The 17,549-nt window shown below is 42.0% G+C and overlaps 2 protein-coding genes and 1 long non-coding RNA gene across 6 annotated transcripts in view; 2 read left to right on the plus strand and 1 right to left on the minus strand.

The window, feature by feature from the left end:
- The window catches only part of LOC309474407 (uncharacterized protein), a 328,024-nt gene that overhangs the window by 76,187 nt on the left and 234,288 nt on the right, over positions 1-17,549 (minus strand). The gene's annotated exons all lie outside the window — the stretch shown is intronic.
- srp68 (signal recognition particle 68) overlaps positions 1-17,549 on the plus strand; it is a 53,097-nt gene that overhangs the window by 15,871 nt on the left and 19,677 nt on the right. The window lies entirely within an intron of this gene.
- LOC309474488 lies at positions 5-10,847 on the plus strand. The gene is made up of 2 exons (XR_014197322.1): positions 5-310; positions 9,989-10,847. It is a non-coding gene; the product is annotated as an uncharacterized lncRNA (long non-coding RNA).

A 17,549-nucleotide genomic window follows, 5' to 3' on the forward strand; every position in this document is an offset into this window, starting at 1 on the left:
ATAAACTCACCCTTTCACAATTAATTTTGTATTTGCATGCAGTACTGTGACTATGATAGTGACAATTAGCCCTTCCTCATTAAAAATGGATGGTAATATGGAAGTAAAATAATGACAAATGTTTTTGAAACAAAAAAGATTGTTGAATTGCACTACTTGAAAAAATATGCATTCCATTAACCCTGCTTGCATTTTAATGCATTGTATTTTTAGGGCTTGCATTTTTATGGGCTGAAATTCAACATGGTTCGACAGGCAATTTTCGGTCCATTTTATTTCGCTTTACAAATTCGCTTCCACAAATTCAGTGGTTTAACCCTCTTAGTCTAGATGGGATGTACCCAAAAAGTGAAAGTGAGGAGCATTTATGGGTACAAGTCGGGAACCGGCCTACTTCACATATTTCAAGGGTGCTGAATCCAAAAAAACTGGTTCCCAAGCGAAATTGTGAGTTTTTGACCTTCTAATTTGCATATCAAAATGGCCGCCAAATTGCCTATCTTGCTCAGTCGTTGGACCATTTTCCCCAAATTTTTTTTGTAAGTAGGCAATCAAGATGAGGAAATTAAGTTTCTAGATCGATAGTCAAGGGTCAGAGCAAAGATATAATGGAGGCTCACTGCCTTTTTTATGTATATATATATGCAAAATACCAACTTTTAAGGTGAAATTAAGCATTATTTGTGTCATTTTTTAAGGCCGACATACATATTCAATCAATATCACTCTTAAATGTTCCCAGTGTATATATGATATGTGATGTATTCCATATTACATAATAACTATGAAAAACACCATTGCAAGTTGTCTGAGATTTTTTTTTTTTATGCAAATTAAGCATTTGTCCTCTAAATTCTAAGACGGGGAAAAACCCAGGTGAATAGGGAAAAAAAACACCTTGTAACTTCCTCCGGGACATCGTGCGTAAAACAGCCAACCATCGCTGTCTGCGAGCCACCGTATTCAAGCACCGAGAGTGCACACACTGCGCCTGCGCCTCCGAATCAGGTTCTCGAGCCCGCAGAATGCGGCAATCGGAGCCCGGAGGCCATTCTGCCCCTAGCCGTACATGCGAAAGTGTGGGAAGCTATTCCAGGTGCGTCAGAATGGGTGCTGAGCACAGTAAGAGAGGGCTATTCATTGCAGTTCGCTCGCCGTCCCCCACGCTTTCGAACGCGAACCGAGACGAGAGTGAATGGGGAAGTAGCACACCTACTTTGTGCAGGAATAGCGAAACTTCTGTGCCAAAGGGGCCATAGAACCGGTACACCCTTCTCTGAGTGAGTCAGGCTTTTACAGCGGTTACTTCCTCATGCCCAAGAAGGACGGAGCTCTCAGAACGATTTTAGATCTGAGATATTTGAACAAAGCTCTTATGAAAAGACCGTTCAAAATGCTCACAACCAGACAGATCCTCGCGCAGATTCGCCCGAGGGACTGGTTTATTTCCCCTCGATCTGAAAGACGCTTACTTTCAGATTCAGATAATACCCTGTCACAGGCCATTCTTGAGATTCGCCTTCAACGGTCAGGTATATCAGTACACCGTTCTGCCGTTCGGCCTGTCTTTAGCACCCTGTACATTCACGAAGTGCATGGACACGGCTTTCGCTCCCCTGAGAGGTCAGGGCATGCGGATTTTGAACTATTTGGACGATTGGCTGATTCTAGCACAGTCAGAGGAAGAACTTATCTCTCACAGAACAGTGCTTCTCAGCCACCTGGAAAGCCTGGGTCTCACGGTCAACTGGACCAAAAGCTCATTACTGCCCAGTCAGTCAACCTCTTTTCTGGGTTTGGAACTGGACTCTGTGGCAATGACGGCCCGGCTGTCGACACTATCCGACGCCTGGCCGCGTCTTTCCAGTTGGGCAGCGCCGCACCTCTAAAAACATTTCAGAGGATGCTGGGTTGTATGGCATCAGCTGCAGCAGTGCTTCAGCTGGGTCTACTGCGTATGCGCCCACTACAACGCTGGTTGAACGCTCGAGTGCCTCACCGAGCCTGGGCGTCCGGCGGCATTCGACTGCAGCGGGGAGTGACAATGGGAGCCGTCTCGCACCGAAAAGTTATCTCGACGGAAGCATCCAACTTAGGTTGGGGCGCTCTTTTCGAGGGCAAACCGGTCTTTGGTCTGTGGTCAGACCAGGAGAAATGCCTCCACATAAACTGTTTGGAGATAATAGTGATCGAGAACGCGCTCAAGCGCTTCCTCCCACATATACGGGACCACCATGTGCTAGTCCGCTCAGACAACATGTCCATGGTGTCCTACGTGAACCGACAGGGTGGTGTCAGATCCAGGAATCTGGGAGCCGTGCACGTGCCAGGCCACCTGAATGTCGGTCCAGACAGACTGTCCAGAGACAACATTCCCCCGGGAGAATGGTTCCTGCACCCCCAGACAGTCCAGCTACTGTGGCACCTGTTTGGCAGGGCGGAAGTCAACCTTTTTGGGTCAAAAGACAACGCTCACTGCCCGACGTTTTTCTCAAAGAGCGAGGACGTGCTGGCCCAAACCTGGCCCAGCCGCCCGCTGTATGCTTTCCCTCCGATCTCGCTGTTACCACAGGTAATCAAGAGGATCAGGGAAACGCGCCACTCAGTGCTCCTCATAGCCCCGTGATGGGAGAACCAAATCTGGTACCCAGAGCTAGTTAGGCTGTCGCACTCAGCCCCATGGCCGATCCCAGTGAGGAAAGATCTTCTCTATCAAGCATGCATGCCTGGATAATTAACGGATACCCGTTGATTTGCCAGAAGGGGTCGTAAACACGATCACGCAGTCTAGAGCTCCTTCCACGTGAAGGCTCTATGCGTCTAAATGGTCAGTGTTCTCCAAATGGTGCGCTACTAAGAGCCTGGATCCACACACACGTGGGGTTTCATGGGTGCTCTCCTTCCTACAAGAGCTGTTGAACAAGTGCGGGTCCCCCTCCACGCTCAAAGTGTATGTGGCGGCTATTGCAGCGTTCGCTCAATAGGAAGGAGCGAGCTTATCATTCGCTTCCTTAGAGGAGCCAGGATGGTGAACCCCCCGCGGTCCCCCTCAGTTCCTATTTGGGATCTTTCTCTGGTCCTATAGGCCCTGAAAGCGTTTCCCTTTGAACCGCTAGAATCTGTGGATCTGAAATACCTTTCGCTCAAAACCGTTTTCTGACAGGTCTGTCGTCAGTAAAACGCGTGGGGGATCTACATGCACTGTCTGTTAGCCCCGCATGTCTCGAATTCGGACCAAATGACTCAAGTCATCCTCAAACCGAGACACGGGTACGTCCCCAAAGCGATTGGCACTCCTTTTAGGGCGCAGATCATCTCCCTGTCAGCACTGCCAGCATCCGATAGTGAGGACAGTGATAACCTCTTATGCCCCGTCAGGGCGCTGAGAGTTTACATCACACGCTCCGCCGCCTTTAGGCAATCTGAGCAGCTCCAGCTCTTTGTTTCGTTTGGTGGGTGCACCAGGGGTCTCGCCACCTCGAAACAGAGCCTGTCCAGATGGATAGTGGACGCTATTGCAGCAGCTTATGCGTCCAAACACCTGCAGTGCCCTTTGGGCATCAGAGCCCATTCCACTAGAGGCATAGCCTCATCGTGGGCTTGGTCCAGCGGGATTTCTATTCACAACATTTGTATGGTGGCAGGCTGGGCCTCCCCCTCTACATTCGTGAGATTTTATAACCTGGAAGTTCCCGCCTTGCAGGCTAAACTGATATCAGTTTAAGTGATATGTATGTTCTGCCCAGTCGTTCATGTACAGACTACTTTCGTGTACTACTAGCTTTTCTGGTGAGCTGTACTAAGGAATGAGATTCTCTATATACAGACCGGTGGAGCCACTCTGTATTTTCCCCATCACGCGCTTGTGCACTGGTGCTGGCCTGTGTTGCTGGCCGCCTATTTTCCACTCAGCTGCGCTAGGGGTTATACTCTCTATACATAGACCAGGTGAAGCCGCTCTATATTCTCCCTATGATGTGCTTATGTACTGTGCCGGCCCGCGCTGCTGGCCACATTCTCCATGCTTATACATAGACCGGCAGAGCCGCTCTGTATTCCTATGAAGTGCTTATGACATGTGCTGGCCCGCGTTGCTGGCCGCCTGTTCCCGCATGTTGTGTTCCCCGGGCTCCACTGGGACTCATGCAGTGGATGCTCGGCGCGCACGGCATTGACAAGGGGTTCCCGTAGCGTAAGCAACTTACGCAATACGAGAGAACCTCTCGTAAGAGAACGTACTCGGTTACCTAACGTGGCCTCAGTTCTCTCTAAAAGAGGGAACGAGTATTGCGTAACCTGCCGTGTCGCGCCATGAGCTTATTCGCTTCAGTCTATGAAAACCAGAATTTCAGCCTTTCAGCCTCTTTTATACACGCTAGCCACACCCATTCTGGTGGGCTGAGGCGCATGGAGGGCGAGCCTATAAACGTTAGTGAGTACCGGTACTCCATTACAAATATGTACAATTCTGCGAAATTCCATGTTAAAACTAGATTCCGCCTCCGCAATTCCGTCCGCGATTCCGTGATCGCGGAAATCATATGGCCCTAAATTTTGACCCACTATGGTTGAAAAAGTATCATTTTGGATAAATAGGGTAAGAAGTTCAATCAATAACTAAGGAATATTGACATTGTTTGTCTAAAAAATTTTTTAAAAACAGGAAATTTACCAAAGCGTGTGAAACTGTTATGATCCTCTTTGCTGTTACATTCACCTCAGGCAAAGGGTCCTCAGAGATGGGACTGGCCATGCTATGTCCTGATCTAAATATTCAACTTGGGAAGTTTCATGGTGGTCTCTTTTTGAATATTTTTCCCTATTCACCTGGGTTTTTCCCGTCTTAGAATTTCACATATCATATATACACTGGGAACATTTAAGAGTGATATTGATTGAATATGTATGTCGGCCTTAAAAAATGACACAAATAATGCTTAATTTCACCTTAAAAGTTGGTATTTTGCATATATACACTGCTCAAAAAAATTAAAGGAACACTTTGAAAACACATCAGATCTCAATGGGGAAAAATGTCATGCTGGATATCTATACTAATATGGACTGGGTAATGTGTTATGAACAAAAGGATGCCACATCGTTTGATGGAAATGAAAATGATCAACCTACAGAGGATTGAATTCAAAGACACCCCGGAAATCTAAGTGAAAAAATGATGTAGCAGGCTTGTCAATTTTGCTGAAATTTCATTGCAGCAACTCAAAATGGTACTCAGTAGTTTGTATGGCCCCCACGTGCTTGTATCCATGCCTGACAACGTCGGGGCATACTCCTAATGAGACGACGGATGGTGTCCTGGGGTATTTCCTCCCAGATCTGGACCAGCGCATCACTGAGCTCCTGGACAGTCTGAGGTGCAACCAGGTGATGTCAGATGGAACGAAACACTAATAGAATAGGTGTTCTATTGGATGTAGGTCAGGTGAGCGTGGTGGCCCTTCAATGGTATCATTCCTTCATCCTCCAGGAACTGCCTGCATGCTCTCGCCACATGAGGCCGGGCATTGTTGTGCACCAGGAGGAACCCAGGACCCACTGCACCAGCATAGGGTCTGACAATGGATCCAAGGATTTCATCCCGATACCTAATGGCAGTCAGGGTGCCATTGTCTAGCCTGCAGAGGTCTATGCATCCCTCCATGGATATGCCTCCCCAGACCATCACTGACCCACCACCAAACCGGTCATGCTGAACGATGTTACAGGCAGCATAACATTCTCCACGGCTTCTCCAGACCCTTTCCTGTCTGTCACGTGCTCAGGGTGAACCTGCTCTCATTTGTGAAAACCACAGGGCACCAGTGGCGGACCTGCCAATTCTGGTGTTCAATGGGAAATGCCAATCGAGCTCCCTGGTGCTGGGCAGTGAGCACGGGGCCCACTAGAGGACGTCGGGCCCTCAGGCCACCCTCATGAAGTCTGTTTCTAATTGTTTGGTCAGAGACATTCACACCAGTGGCCTGCTGGAGGTCATTTTGTAGGGCTCTGGCAGTGCTCATCATGTTCCTCCTCGCACAAAGGAGCAGATACCGGTCCTGCTGATGGGTTAAGGACCTTCTACGGCCCTGTCCAGCTCTCCTAGATAGCTGTCTGTCTTCCTGGAATCTCCTCCATGCTCTTGAGACTGTGCTGGGAGACACAGCAAACCTTCTGGCAATGGCACGTATTGATGAGCCATCCTGAAGGAGCTGGACTGCCTGCGCAACCTCTGTAGGGTCCAGGTATTGCCTCATGCTACCAGTAGTGACACTGACCCTAGCCAAATGCAAAACTGGTGAAAAACAGTCCGAAAAGATGAGTAGGGAAAAAAATGTCAGTGGCCTCCACCTGTAAAACCATTCCTGTTTTGGGGGTTGTCTCACTGTTGCCCATCTAGTGGACCTGCTGTTAATGTCATTAACACTAAAGCAGCTGAAACTGATTACCAACCCCCTCTGTTACTTAACTGACCAGATCAATATCCCAGGAGTTTAACTGACTTGATGATATTCTCTGATTAAAAAGTGTTCCCTTTATTTTTTTGAGCAGTGTATATACATAAAAAAGGCAGTGAGCCTCCATTATATCTTTGCTCTGACCCTTGACTATCGATCTAGAAACTTAATTTCCTCATCTTGATTGCCTACTTACAAAAAAAATAGGGGAAAATGGTCCAACGACTGAGCAAGATAGGCAATTTGGTGGCCATTTTGATATGCAAATTAGAAGGTCAAAAACTCAATTTCACTTGGGAACCAGTTTTTTTGGACTCGGGAACCAGTTTTTTTGGACTCGGCACCCTTGAAATATGTAAGGTAGGCCGGTTCCCGACTTGTACCCATAAATGCTCCTCACTTCTTATAGAAGGCCATTTTTCTGAAATCCGTCTAGTCTATCTGAGGTCTGAGCTGTTTTCTGGCCCTGGAGGTGTTCTGACATGCTCTGACATTTTTGCTTATTTCTGTTACTTGTGACATTGTCATGGCTAAAGTCTTATTACACTGTATTTAGCACAAACTCTGCTACAATAATATATCAGTAGCATGTATGTAAAAGTTTGTAGTTTTGAGATAATGACATTTATGCGTGGTTTGTGAAAATACCCCAAAAAATTGTCACTGAAATAAGGCCTTGAAACCCATACTGATTATTTCTTCACAAGACTTTTGAAAATTGTATCACGTAGCCTAGAATATTTGCTCCAAAACTATGTGAAAATCACCCTGACTGCTCATTCAGATAAGACAATATATTGATTTAAAATGTCTAAGACGTGTTTTGTGTGAGAAAGCCATATGCGAAGAGGTGTGATCATCTCATGAATATGTAAGCCTTCAACACCTGAGAAAGACAAAGACACTCCCCTAACTGCCCTATTAGGAGCTATCAGGCCCTGTCATTCAGAGCAACCTTGCACAAAGAATGAGGAGATTTAAAAAAGAATGGCTTTTAGATTGTTTGGATTTATTTACAACACAACATAATCTAAAAATACACAACAAATGACAAAAGAGCACATTGAAAACAATGATCCAAAGACAGAGACCTTTGTGCCATTCCTAAAAACATTGTACATACCTTTCATTTCCAAGGTGTTTGATTTTCACTTTACCATGTTCATGTACAGAGACTCATGTCTCTGCATACCAACATACTGGTATCAAGAGAAACTAGGCCTGCATGATTTTGGGAATACATTTTAGATTTTTCTGGTTAAAATTGCTTTTTAAAATTCACAGAATACACACACACACACACAAATGTTTCCAACAATATATAATATAATGAACACCATGTTTGTTGTGCCTTGTAGGCATAAGCTATGTGCAGTACTGCATAAAATAATTATAACAATAACCTATAGCAGCCTATAAATCTTCCAAAAGATTTCAGTAACAATGCTAGAGAAAAATATATTGATTATCTTATGTTACTTCAAATGTTTCCATTCGTTATGATGATATGAAATGAGATAATAGTAAAAACATAAAGCCTAATGTTTGGTGCAGTTTTCCTTTCAAACGTGATCGCGCTCCAAAATATGATACATTCAAACGCGATCGCGCTCCAAAATATGATACATTCAAACCCACAGCGCGCTCCAAAATATGATACATTCAAACGTGATCGCGCTCCAAAATATGATACATTCAAACGCGATCGCGCTCCAAAATATGATACATTCAAACGGGATCACGCTCCAAAATGATACATTCAAACGCGATCGCGCTCCAAAATATTAAACATTATGGTTATACATATCTATGTTTGAGCAGATATCCACAAACAGTATTTAACAGTAAACACGGGTCTAAATAGTATAATATTCACCATATATCTAGCAACAGTTCAACTGCAATGTGAAGTTTATGCAACAATACCATAAACTAATAAGTACGTAATAAATAATTTCTTACCTTACATCTTTCTTGTCTTCAAATCGCGTTCTTCTTCTTCTGAGTTAAATCCAATGTAAGCTCAGACGTGTCTTCCAAACTAGAGATGCACCGATTACAATTTTCTGGGCCGATTCCGATTTTTCATTAAGTTTGACCTGCCGATACCGATTTTAGCCGATTCCGATTTCATTTTTTCTGACCACTTTACAGCACACACAAATATTTATTTTATATCTTTTCTGTAATAGAACATTTTACAATTTGCATAGTAGGCCTACATATTTTTTTGAACAGATAAATGCTATAAAATATAACTATATAAATTACTCCAGGTGTGGGTAATTCACACACATCTAAAGTGCAGTGTTATGGAAGAACCATTTCCTTTTCACATTCAATATCCAATATTTTTTTTATACATGTATTTAGCAAACTAAACGTCTGTATGAAAACAGGGAATGGCGATAAAATAATATATAAATAAAACTGAATAATAAAACAAGTTTAAATGGGTAAATTTTCTATAAATATTGTTCTTCGTTTTCTTTTCTGACATAGCCTACTTCAGTTCTTGTTAAAACACGCACATTCTGTGCATTTTGGGCACTTTTTTGTGAAACCCTATTTAGGCTATTTTGTCCATCAAGAGTGTGCTTTCCCTTTAATTGAGCGTGAGCAGTGCAGCAAATAGACTCGACGCCAAAACACGCGCTTCACTGCTCGCGACGCTCCTGCTTGACGCTCACGCGCTGCTCCTGCTCCCGGTGTGATTAACATGCACGGCGAGAAAAAAAATACGCGCTTGCGGTCTGAACGGACGTAATTCACGAGGTTTCCTACATTTGTGTTCCGCGTGCACGTGTGATGCTGGTGTTGCGCGATGTTAATCATGCGGCGCCCGAGTGCATTTGACCGGCATAAAATCGGTATTTGTCAGACTGACCGGCCGGTCGCCGGTCACGGCTGATCACGTGAAAATCGGCCAATTCCGGTCACCAGCCGATCAATCGGTGCATCTCTATTCCAAACTCGACGAAAAGCAGAGACTTGTGAAGTTTTTTTGGTGTTTTGTGTTTGAGGTAACGAGGGCGTTCGCGTTCCATGTGGACGATTTGCATGTGAATCACTTTTGCGCGAGTGGGCGTGGTCGAATTAAAAGTAATTAGCAAGCGTTTGAGATACTGGACATCCTGTTGGTTTTATACAAATTACTTAAACAGAATATTTGTTTTCAGTTTGAATCCGATCATTTAAAAGTACACACTTAAATGTGTATATGGCTCATAAATGTGTGACAAGTATTCGCTGAGTTTTGTTTCAGTTTATAGACGTGCTCAAGAAAAAAAAGTTCACCGCGACGGAGAGGCAGAACTGTTTATTACAGAACAGGCCCTGTTTATTTTCTTTATTTTACAAAAGCACAATGTTTTGATTTGATTTGTAAGTGGACACATACAAAAGTATCACAGATTCTTTTTTTATATTTCTTTTTTCTGTATGACCATAAATGACGGAGTAATTTAAGTTTATTGTGCTACAATGTGAAGAAAATCCAGCAAAACGCGGGGGCGCGTTTGCCGACCTCAGAGGGTTAAATTAGACCGAAAATGCAACATTTGACATCCGGGAACGGCAGGAATATCAGTGGATTGCCGATTGATAATCTCATAGCTGTTATTTGACCTCACCAGCAGGGGGTGCAAGCGGCTGTTGACAAAAGCCCTATTCGGAAGGGACTAGTTTCACAGGGGGACGTTAGAGAAATTTGTTTCACAGACGTACTTTGAGATTTTAATCCTGTCCGAATCTGCCATGTCTGTCTTTTTCTCACACGACCTCTGTAAAAATTACCTACTGTTTTTCGTCAAACTCTGCGGTCCTCAGAGAAATCTAATCCCGTCCGAATGCGAATGTCTGTGATTGCCGAATTTCTTTTTTTTTTCTTTTTTTTTTTTTTTTTAACGCTTTTTCTTGTGTGTTTTGGTCAACGTAAACTACCGTACAATCTCTCGCTATCGCGCCGGTATTCAAGTTTCTGCTTTTTGCGCACCGATAATGGATGTAGATGTGTTCGGTACACTGCGAAGAAATAAAAAAATGAAATCAACAAGAAGAGCCAAATCACGTAAACCGTTAAGACTGGCTACTGTAATATCAGTTTCAGGTAAGATTACTTTCATTTCTGCACTTAATTACATAACGTGTAAATTATATAAGTTAAAACTTTTTATTCCAGTGGGTTTATTATAAGAACCCAGTTCTATAAAATCATGATGATAAATGTATGTTTAGTTTTTTTATACTACAATTTTTATAAAATGTTTACAAAACACTAAATACGTTAGGACGTTTTACTTTATATTTCAAAGTGCTTAATTTTAACTGAACACGTGATCTTCTGCAATGCCCACATGTAAAACACAGACACTCCTACCTCGGTAATAAACACGGAGATGTTAGTCCCGTCCAGTATGTATATGGAAAAGCTGATAAAGACACAAAGCTGTGTTTACATTTAAGTCTTCACAGTTAGTTTTGCACATGTAAGCAGCTTTCTCTACCGTGAACGAGATTATAATGTTATTCCCCGATGCTGATGTACAAATAAAATGTTAAATCTTGTAAGAATCCCTCAATACATCATTCTTCAGGATTCCCCTGCGATCAGGACACTTAACGCTTGTTAATGGGCTAATACAGTGATATAAAAGGCCAAAGTCGCACCTTATTGGGAATGTAGGCTATACTAGATATAGGAACAGGCAAGCAGACTCAGCGTGAAAATGTGCATTACGTTCATATTCTAAGCGATTCCCAGTGAAATACTAGCATAAAGTTGGCTTGACACTGGATATTCGCACATTTAGGGAACGTCTCTAAAGATGCATACGACATTGGTACAGACGTTTCTACCTTCATTTAGAAGTTCGTTTGTACATCAGCATCGGGGAATAACATAATCTCGTTCACGGTAGAGAAAAAGCTGCTTACATGTGCAAAAATATCTGTGAAGACTTAAATGTAAACATCAGCTTTTCCATATTGGCCCTGATCATCATCACAAATACTTACCGCTTGCTCCATTTCTGTAAATCCGTTTTTATGAATGACTCTCTCACCCATTGCTCTATAGTTTTCTTCGTCAACAGCCGCTTGCACCTCCTGCTGGTGAGGTCGACTAACAGCTATGAGATTATCAATCAGCAATCCACTGATATTCCTGCCGTTCCCAGAGTCAAATGTTGAATTTTCTGTTGAATTTAAACCACTGAATTTGTAAAGCGAAATAAAATGGACTGAAAATTGCAGATTTTTAAACAGAATGAATATTTTGGAAGTGACATCTGAAAGGTGAATATGGGTTATTGAATTTTTTTAAATGAAAACGTGTGTGAAATGTTTTGAATTGAAATATTCACAGCTTAAATATACAACTATGTTGAATTTCACCCCATAAAAATGCAAGCCCTAAAAATACAAGCAGGGTGAATGCAATGCATATTTTTTCAAGTAGTGCAATTCAACAAGCTTTTTTGTTTCAAAAACATTTGTCATTATTTTACTTCCATATGACAATCAACTGAGACGTATTGGTTGATATTAGTTTAGTCTTCTATTAGTTGATAAACTATAAAACTTAAAACTAAGAGCCATAAGTGGCAGGCAGGATCCAAGCAGATGGAAAAGGTGTAGATAAACAATAGATGTTGTGGATACTGCTATATTCCAGTTAAGAGTGAATTGTCTGAAAAGAGTTTTCTAGGGCTGTCACTAACTATTATTTTGATAATCAAGTAAGCGTTCTATTATTTGACTTGTATATCAAATATTTTTTTGAGCTAATAAAAATGGACCTAAGCAAAGACCCAAGCCTTTAAAATTACTTAAAATACATATCTAATAAAAATGAGGCAATAATATTTGGTTCAAATTAGGGATGGGCATGATTAATCGACGATCGATAATTGATCGTTAAGAATTTCGTCGATCACGTTTATTTGTTATCGATTAAACTAATGCAGGTTGCGTTGCGTAGTGTGAGTCTTGAAGCAATGGAATTAATTTTAGCGCGGAGGTACCTGTGCATCCCGGCAACGTCAGTCCCCTCAGAGCGGGTGTTTTCGGCAGCTGGACTGGCTGTCACCAGGTTGCGGTCGCGTCTGATCCCAGATCATGTCAACATGCTTATCTTTCTCAACAGAAATCAGTAGACTGGTGCAGAAGTTCTATGGGAACTTCATGCGTTTTCTCAGATCGGATAGCTATCTGATTTATCAAAACGATTCCATTTACACCTGGTCACATAAATGTGTTTTTGCAAAACGGATATAAATCCGATCTTGAATTCCCGCGCTATATGCATATTTAAATTGTTGCACGTCATCGAAAGCAACTGATATGAGCTGCATTTTATTGATCATCAGCGAAAATTTCTAAATCAAAGACCGCAACAAGATATTGCGGCAACAGCCCTGGTAAGATCATTTCGGTTCTTTACTTTTAATGAAGATGATTGTGTGTTGATGAATGACTTTCACTTTGATTTGCGATAGTTTGCACGTTGGCTTGATGAATAGATGCTCATCTGTGGTGATGCGTGTTGAAGTAGCGTCGTCATATCTGGATATAACATGACATATAGCCTATAACACGCTCTCACACGTTTATTTCGTATAATTTTTGGGATTTAAATCCGTCTCGAATGCGTTTCGGAGGGCATTTAGATTTGGTCTTTTCACGACCGGATAGCTATCCGATCACAGAAAACGGATGAAGTGGCCATGGGTCTCTGTTTAAGAACGCCGGCTCGCAGCTGCAGGTTCCGCTGGTTTAGAGCACCGCAGGAATCTTCAAGTCTACCGAACGTCCAGTTTCACTGCCACAAGTTGATCTTCTTGTAATAAAGATCTCATCGAGATCAAACAAACTGTATTTTTGTATTTTCATTGCATTTTTAATTTATAAAAATTTAAAGAAATAATGAATTTCAATATAAAAATATTAATGATTAATCGATAGTCGATCGTTAATTCTCCCGACGATCGACTAAGAAAATTTTATCAAATGCCCATCCCTAGTTCAAATAAAGTATCAAAAGCAAGTAATCATATTGTTTTATAGATAAAATACATAATGTAAACTTATGTACATTATATATTATAACAAATGCCTGCAGAGGGCGCCAACTGCCTGGTGTTACACTTTACAGCAGACCAAATCCTTGTTTAAAGGTGCTGTAAGCGATGCCACGCATTTTTTGTCACATACAGCAAACATCTCACTATCCGCTAGCTGCCTGTCCCCTGAACACACTGTAAAAAAACGCGGTCTCTGTAGACACCACAGGCTCCACAAACGGCAACAAAAACAAACTGGGCTCACCCGCACCATGAAACACAACAAACAGTGCTCCAGCCAATCACCGACAAGAAGTATTTGAGGGTGGGGTTTGGGGGGTTAGTGTGCGTGCACATGAAGTGGGTGTGTGGAGGAGAGAGAAGCATGAAGAGGGAAGTTTGAATTATGGCCGACACACGACCAAAGAGGTGTCCGATGAACAAATTGCAAAGAAGAGGGACAAGGATAAGGGACGAGGATAAGGAACGCGTGAAATACCGAATTTACATCGGAAAAACCTTTTAAAGGTGGCGAGAACTCCGCCGGCAGAAGGGCTTCCAATCCACATTCAGTTGCTCTGTTTTTGCAGAACAGGTAAATCCATATTTCTTTCTAAACTGACGTTCATGTTCGCCAAACCAACACAAGGATGTAATTAGCTAGAACTATGCAGTCAGCGTTAACTTTGGTGAATACAACATATAACGTTATGTTTCTAGCAGCTAGCGATCAATCTCTATTGTAAATGATCAAGCACATTCACAGTAGGGCAACAATTTGTGTGAATGATTGTTTTCATCCACTGTTTGTTATGAATTTGAATGTTCATTTATAGGCTGTTGACAACTTTGACAATTTGTTTACGACGCCGCCGTTGTTTATTCTCACTGGGAAACGCGAAGCTACGTTATCTTGCTATTATTGCGTCCTTGTATGGGAGGCTTGGGAGCTATAGTTATAGCTTCAGGTGGCGAAAAGATTTTAAAATAATGTTTCTCTTTTTCTGCATTCTGTTCTGCATTATATAAAACCCTTTATCTAACTTAGCGACATTACACATTGAATGAAGTATCAGTAAAACTTAACTTTGTTTGTAGTGACTACTACGGATAATATTGGAAGGGAGGGGAGGGGAGGAGGGAGGGTCTAGCTAGCCTCCGTTTTGTTTGACAACAATTCGAATGTCAACAAGAAGTTACGACTCCCGGCATCGCTTACAGCACCTTTAATATTGACCAAACAACATTAGTTTAAAGGGGTGGTTGATTATGATTTCACTTTTCTAACTTTAGTTAGTGTGTAATGTTGCTGTTTGAGCATAAACAACATCTGCAAAGTTACAACGCTCAGTTCAAAGCAAAGGAAGATATTTGCTTTTAAAGAAAAGGACTACAACAAACGGCTGGTTGGGACTACACGACATTCCTCCCGGGTTAGTGACATCGCTAACCCTAAAATTTACATAAACCCCGCCCCCGGGAACACGCAGTCCATGTTGAGAAGAGGAAAAGTTGTTGTATAAGAGTACATTTGTGAGTCAGCTCAAACTGTAGCATCCATCTTTTCACATGCAATAGAAAGTCACTCTGTGTGCATCTCACAACAGTTCCTATACGAGCGATTTATAGATTACCATGACAGAATATGCTAATTGAAGATAGTTAACTCCACATCAGCGACATAAATTCATCAACTAACCATTCAGAGACGTCCTGTTGCATTCTACATGTTGTCACTTCTTCTTGAGTCTCTCCATCTTTGTCTGACTCCATTTTAACATTAAAGGCAGAACAGTTTCTGTCATTTTAGTGTGTCTGCGTGAGGTAATAGCAGCTGCTAACACACGAGCTCTTGAAACCCCGCCCTCTGCAGCAGCTCATTTGCATTTAAAGGGCCAGGCACAAAACGGTGCGTTTTTGCAAATTCTCAAAAAGTTACAACTTTAACATGCTATATAACAATATCTATTGGGTATTTTGTGCTAAAACTTGACACACACACTCTGGGGACATCAGAGATTTATTTTACATCTTGTGAAAAGGGCATTACACCACCCCTTTAATTGTAATATTTACTTAATCTTTAATAGTTTGCCACTTCTTTATGATAGAAATACTACAGCCACTGTAATTTCTTATACAAGAATTTGTGGACTAGGGCTGGGACGGTTACCGCATTACCGCGGTCACGTGACGCCTACTGCGAGTCTGAGCTCGTCACCGTCATCACCGCAAAAAATAAATAAAATAAAATAAACACTGGCCTTCACATGTGTTCACGTTGTGTCTAATGACATGGATTCATTGACTATAATGACATGCAAAACTTATCATCAAAAGATGGAGCAAATCCGACCTTTCGCAAGTTGGGGAGCGCAATGTTCCATGACACATAATAACATTCCATTCGTAGGCTATTGACTATAACCCCTTATTTACACTCTGTGGCGCGTTACGGCTGCGACGTGGCTACCGGTGCTGATCGCGCCCACTCTAGTCAATGCTTGTGTTTACACCAGCCACGACGCGGCGCGTTTCAGAACACAGCCGCTTCGCTAAATATAGGCGCCTAGTCTATTTTCGGCGGACGCCGCGTCCAAGCCGCACCGTAAAAAAAAAAGTATTTTTCAAAATAAACACCCTCTGCAGACTCCCAATTATATTGCAAATGTCTTATAGCCTATAATTTGAAGCCCCAAAAGCAGGACCTCAGCTTTTAATTGCGCGTGCTTATTTAACACAATTCTCTCACGTGAAGACCGCGTTTGTCAACCCTTGACGAGGCTACATAATCAAATTCACAAATATTACACCATTTAAACATTATTAAAAATACATAGGCTGCTGAGTTACTAAAACAATCTTTGTCAAAGAATACATGTATGTTCACAGTTTTTGTTTCCATTTGTTTAATTTCAAGATCTGAGGTGAATTATCCATTGTTGCTTTTACAGCTACAAAGCTGGAGCACTAAATGATATTCAAAGTCACATTGCATGCTTTTAACATTAAATAAAGCACATAAACAGTACCTGAGATTATCATTGCCATGTTTGTTGTTCCAGCCGCGACGTCGCAGAAAAAAAAACGGGGGGGAGGGGGGTTGAGGTTTAAAGCGGTTTACCGCTATACCGCGGTAATTTCTTGCTTTTCAACCGCGGTAAGAAAAAATCCATACCGTCCCAGCCCTATTGTGGACATAGAAACATGCAAACTCAGAGCGAGCGTTTAAACTTTTTTTGGGAAATCGTGATGAACAGTTTGCATATTTATAAACACATTGATGTATTCTCCTGTTTTGGCATAGGTTTATCAATTATTTATCTTACAAATCTGATAGGACAAATAGTATCCTTTGCACTCTTGCAGCATATGCAGAGATGGATTTTTGAGACGCGCTCCACACGTAAATGATAACAGTTCTTGTGGAGCAGCATTTTCTGTGAAAGGAGCCGCTCTGAGACGCACGTAATCTACATGCATGTAAATAAAACACACACACACACACACACACACACACACACACATATATATATATACATATATACATGCATACGTATATATTTTATATATGTTATATATAATTTTTTTTTTTTTTTTTTTAAGACTAAAAAGCTTTTAAATACTTCCTTTTTAAGGACTACAGCAAATGGCTGGTAGGGACTACACAACATTCCTCTCGGGTTAGCGACATCACCAACCCTAGAATTTACATAAACCCCGCCTTCGGGAACGCGATTTATAGATTATCATGACAGAATATGCTAATCAATGATTAGAAGATAACTACACATAAGCTACATAAATTCATCAACTAACCATACAGAAATGTCATGTTGCTTCTACATGTTGTCACTTCTTGAGTCTCTCCATCATTGTCTGACTTCGGTTTGAACATAATAGGCTAAAAGTTTTTGATAATTTCAGTGCATGTGGGTGTGAGGTAAATGGACATGAGCTCTTGAAGCTCCGCCCTCTGTGCCGGGAGCAGCAGCTTGTTTGCATTTAAAAGAACAGACACAAAACGGTGCTT

The sequence above is a fragment of the Leuciscus leuciscus genome (assembly GCF_965113295.1).
Source record: "Leuciscus leuciscus genome assembly, chromosome: 14".
Classification (NCBI taxonomy): domain Eukaryota; kingdom Metazoa; phylum Chordata; class Actinopteri; order Cypriniformes; family Leuciscidae; genus Leuciscus; species Leuciscus leuciscus.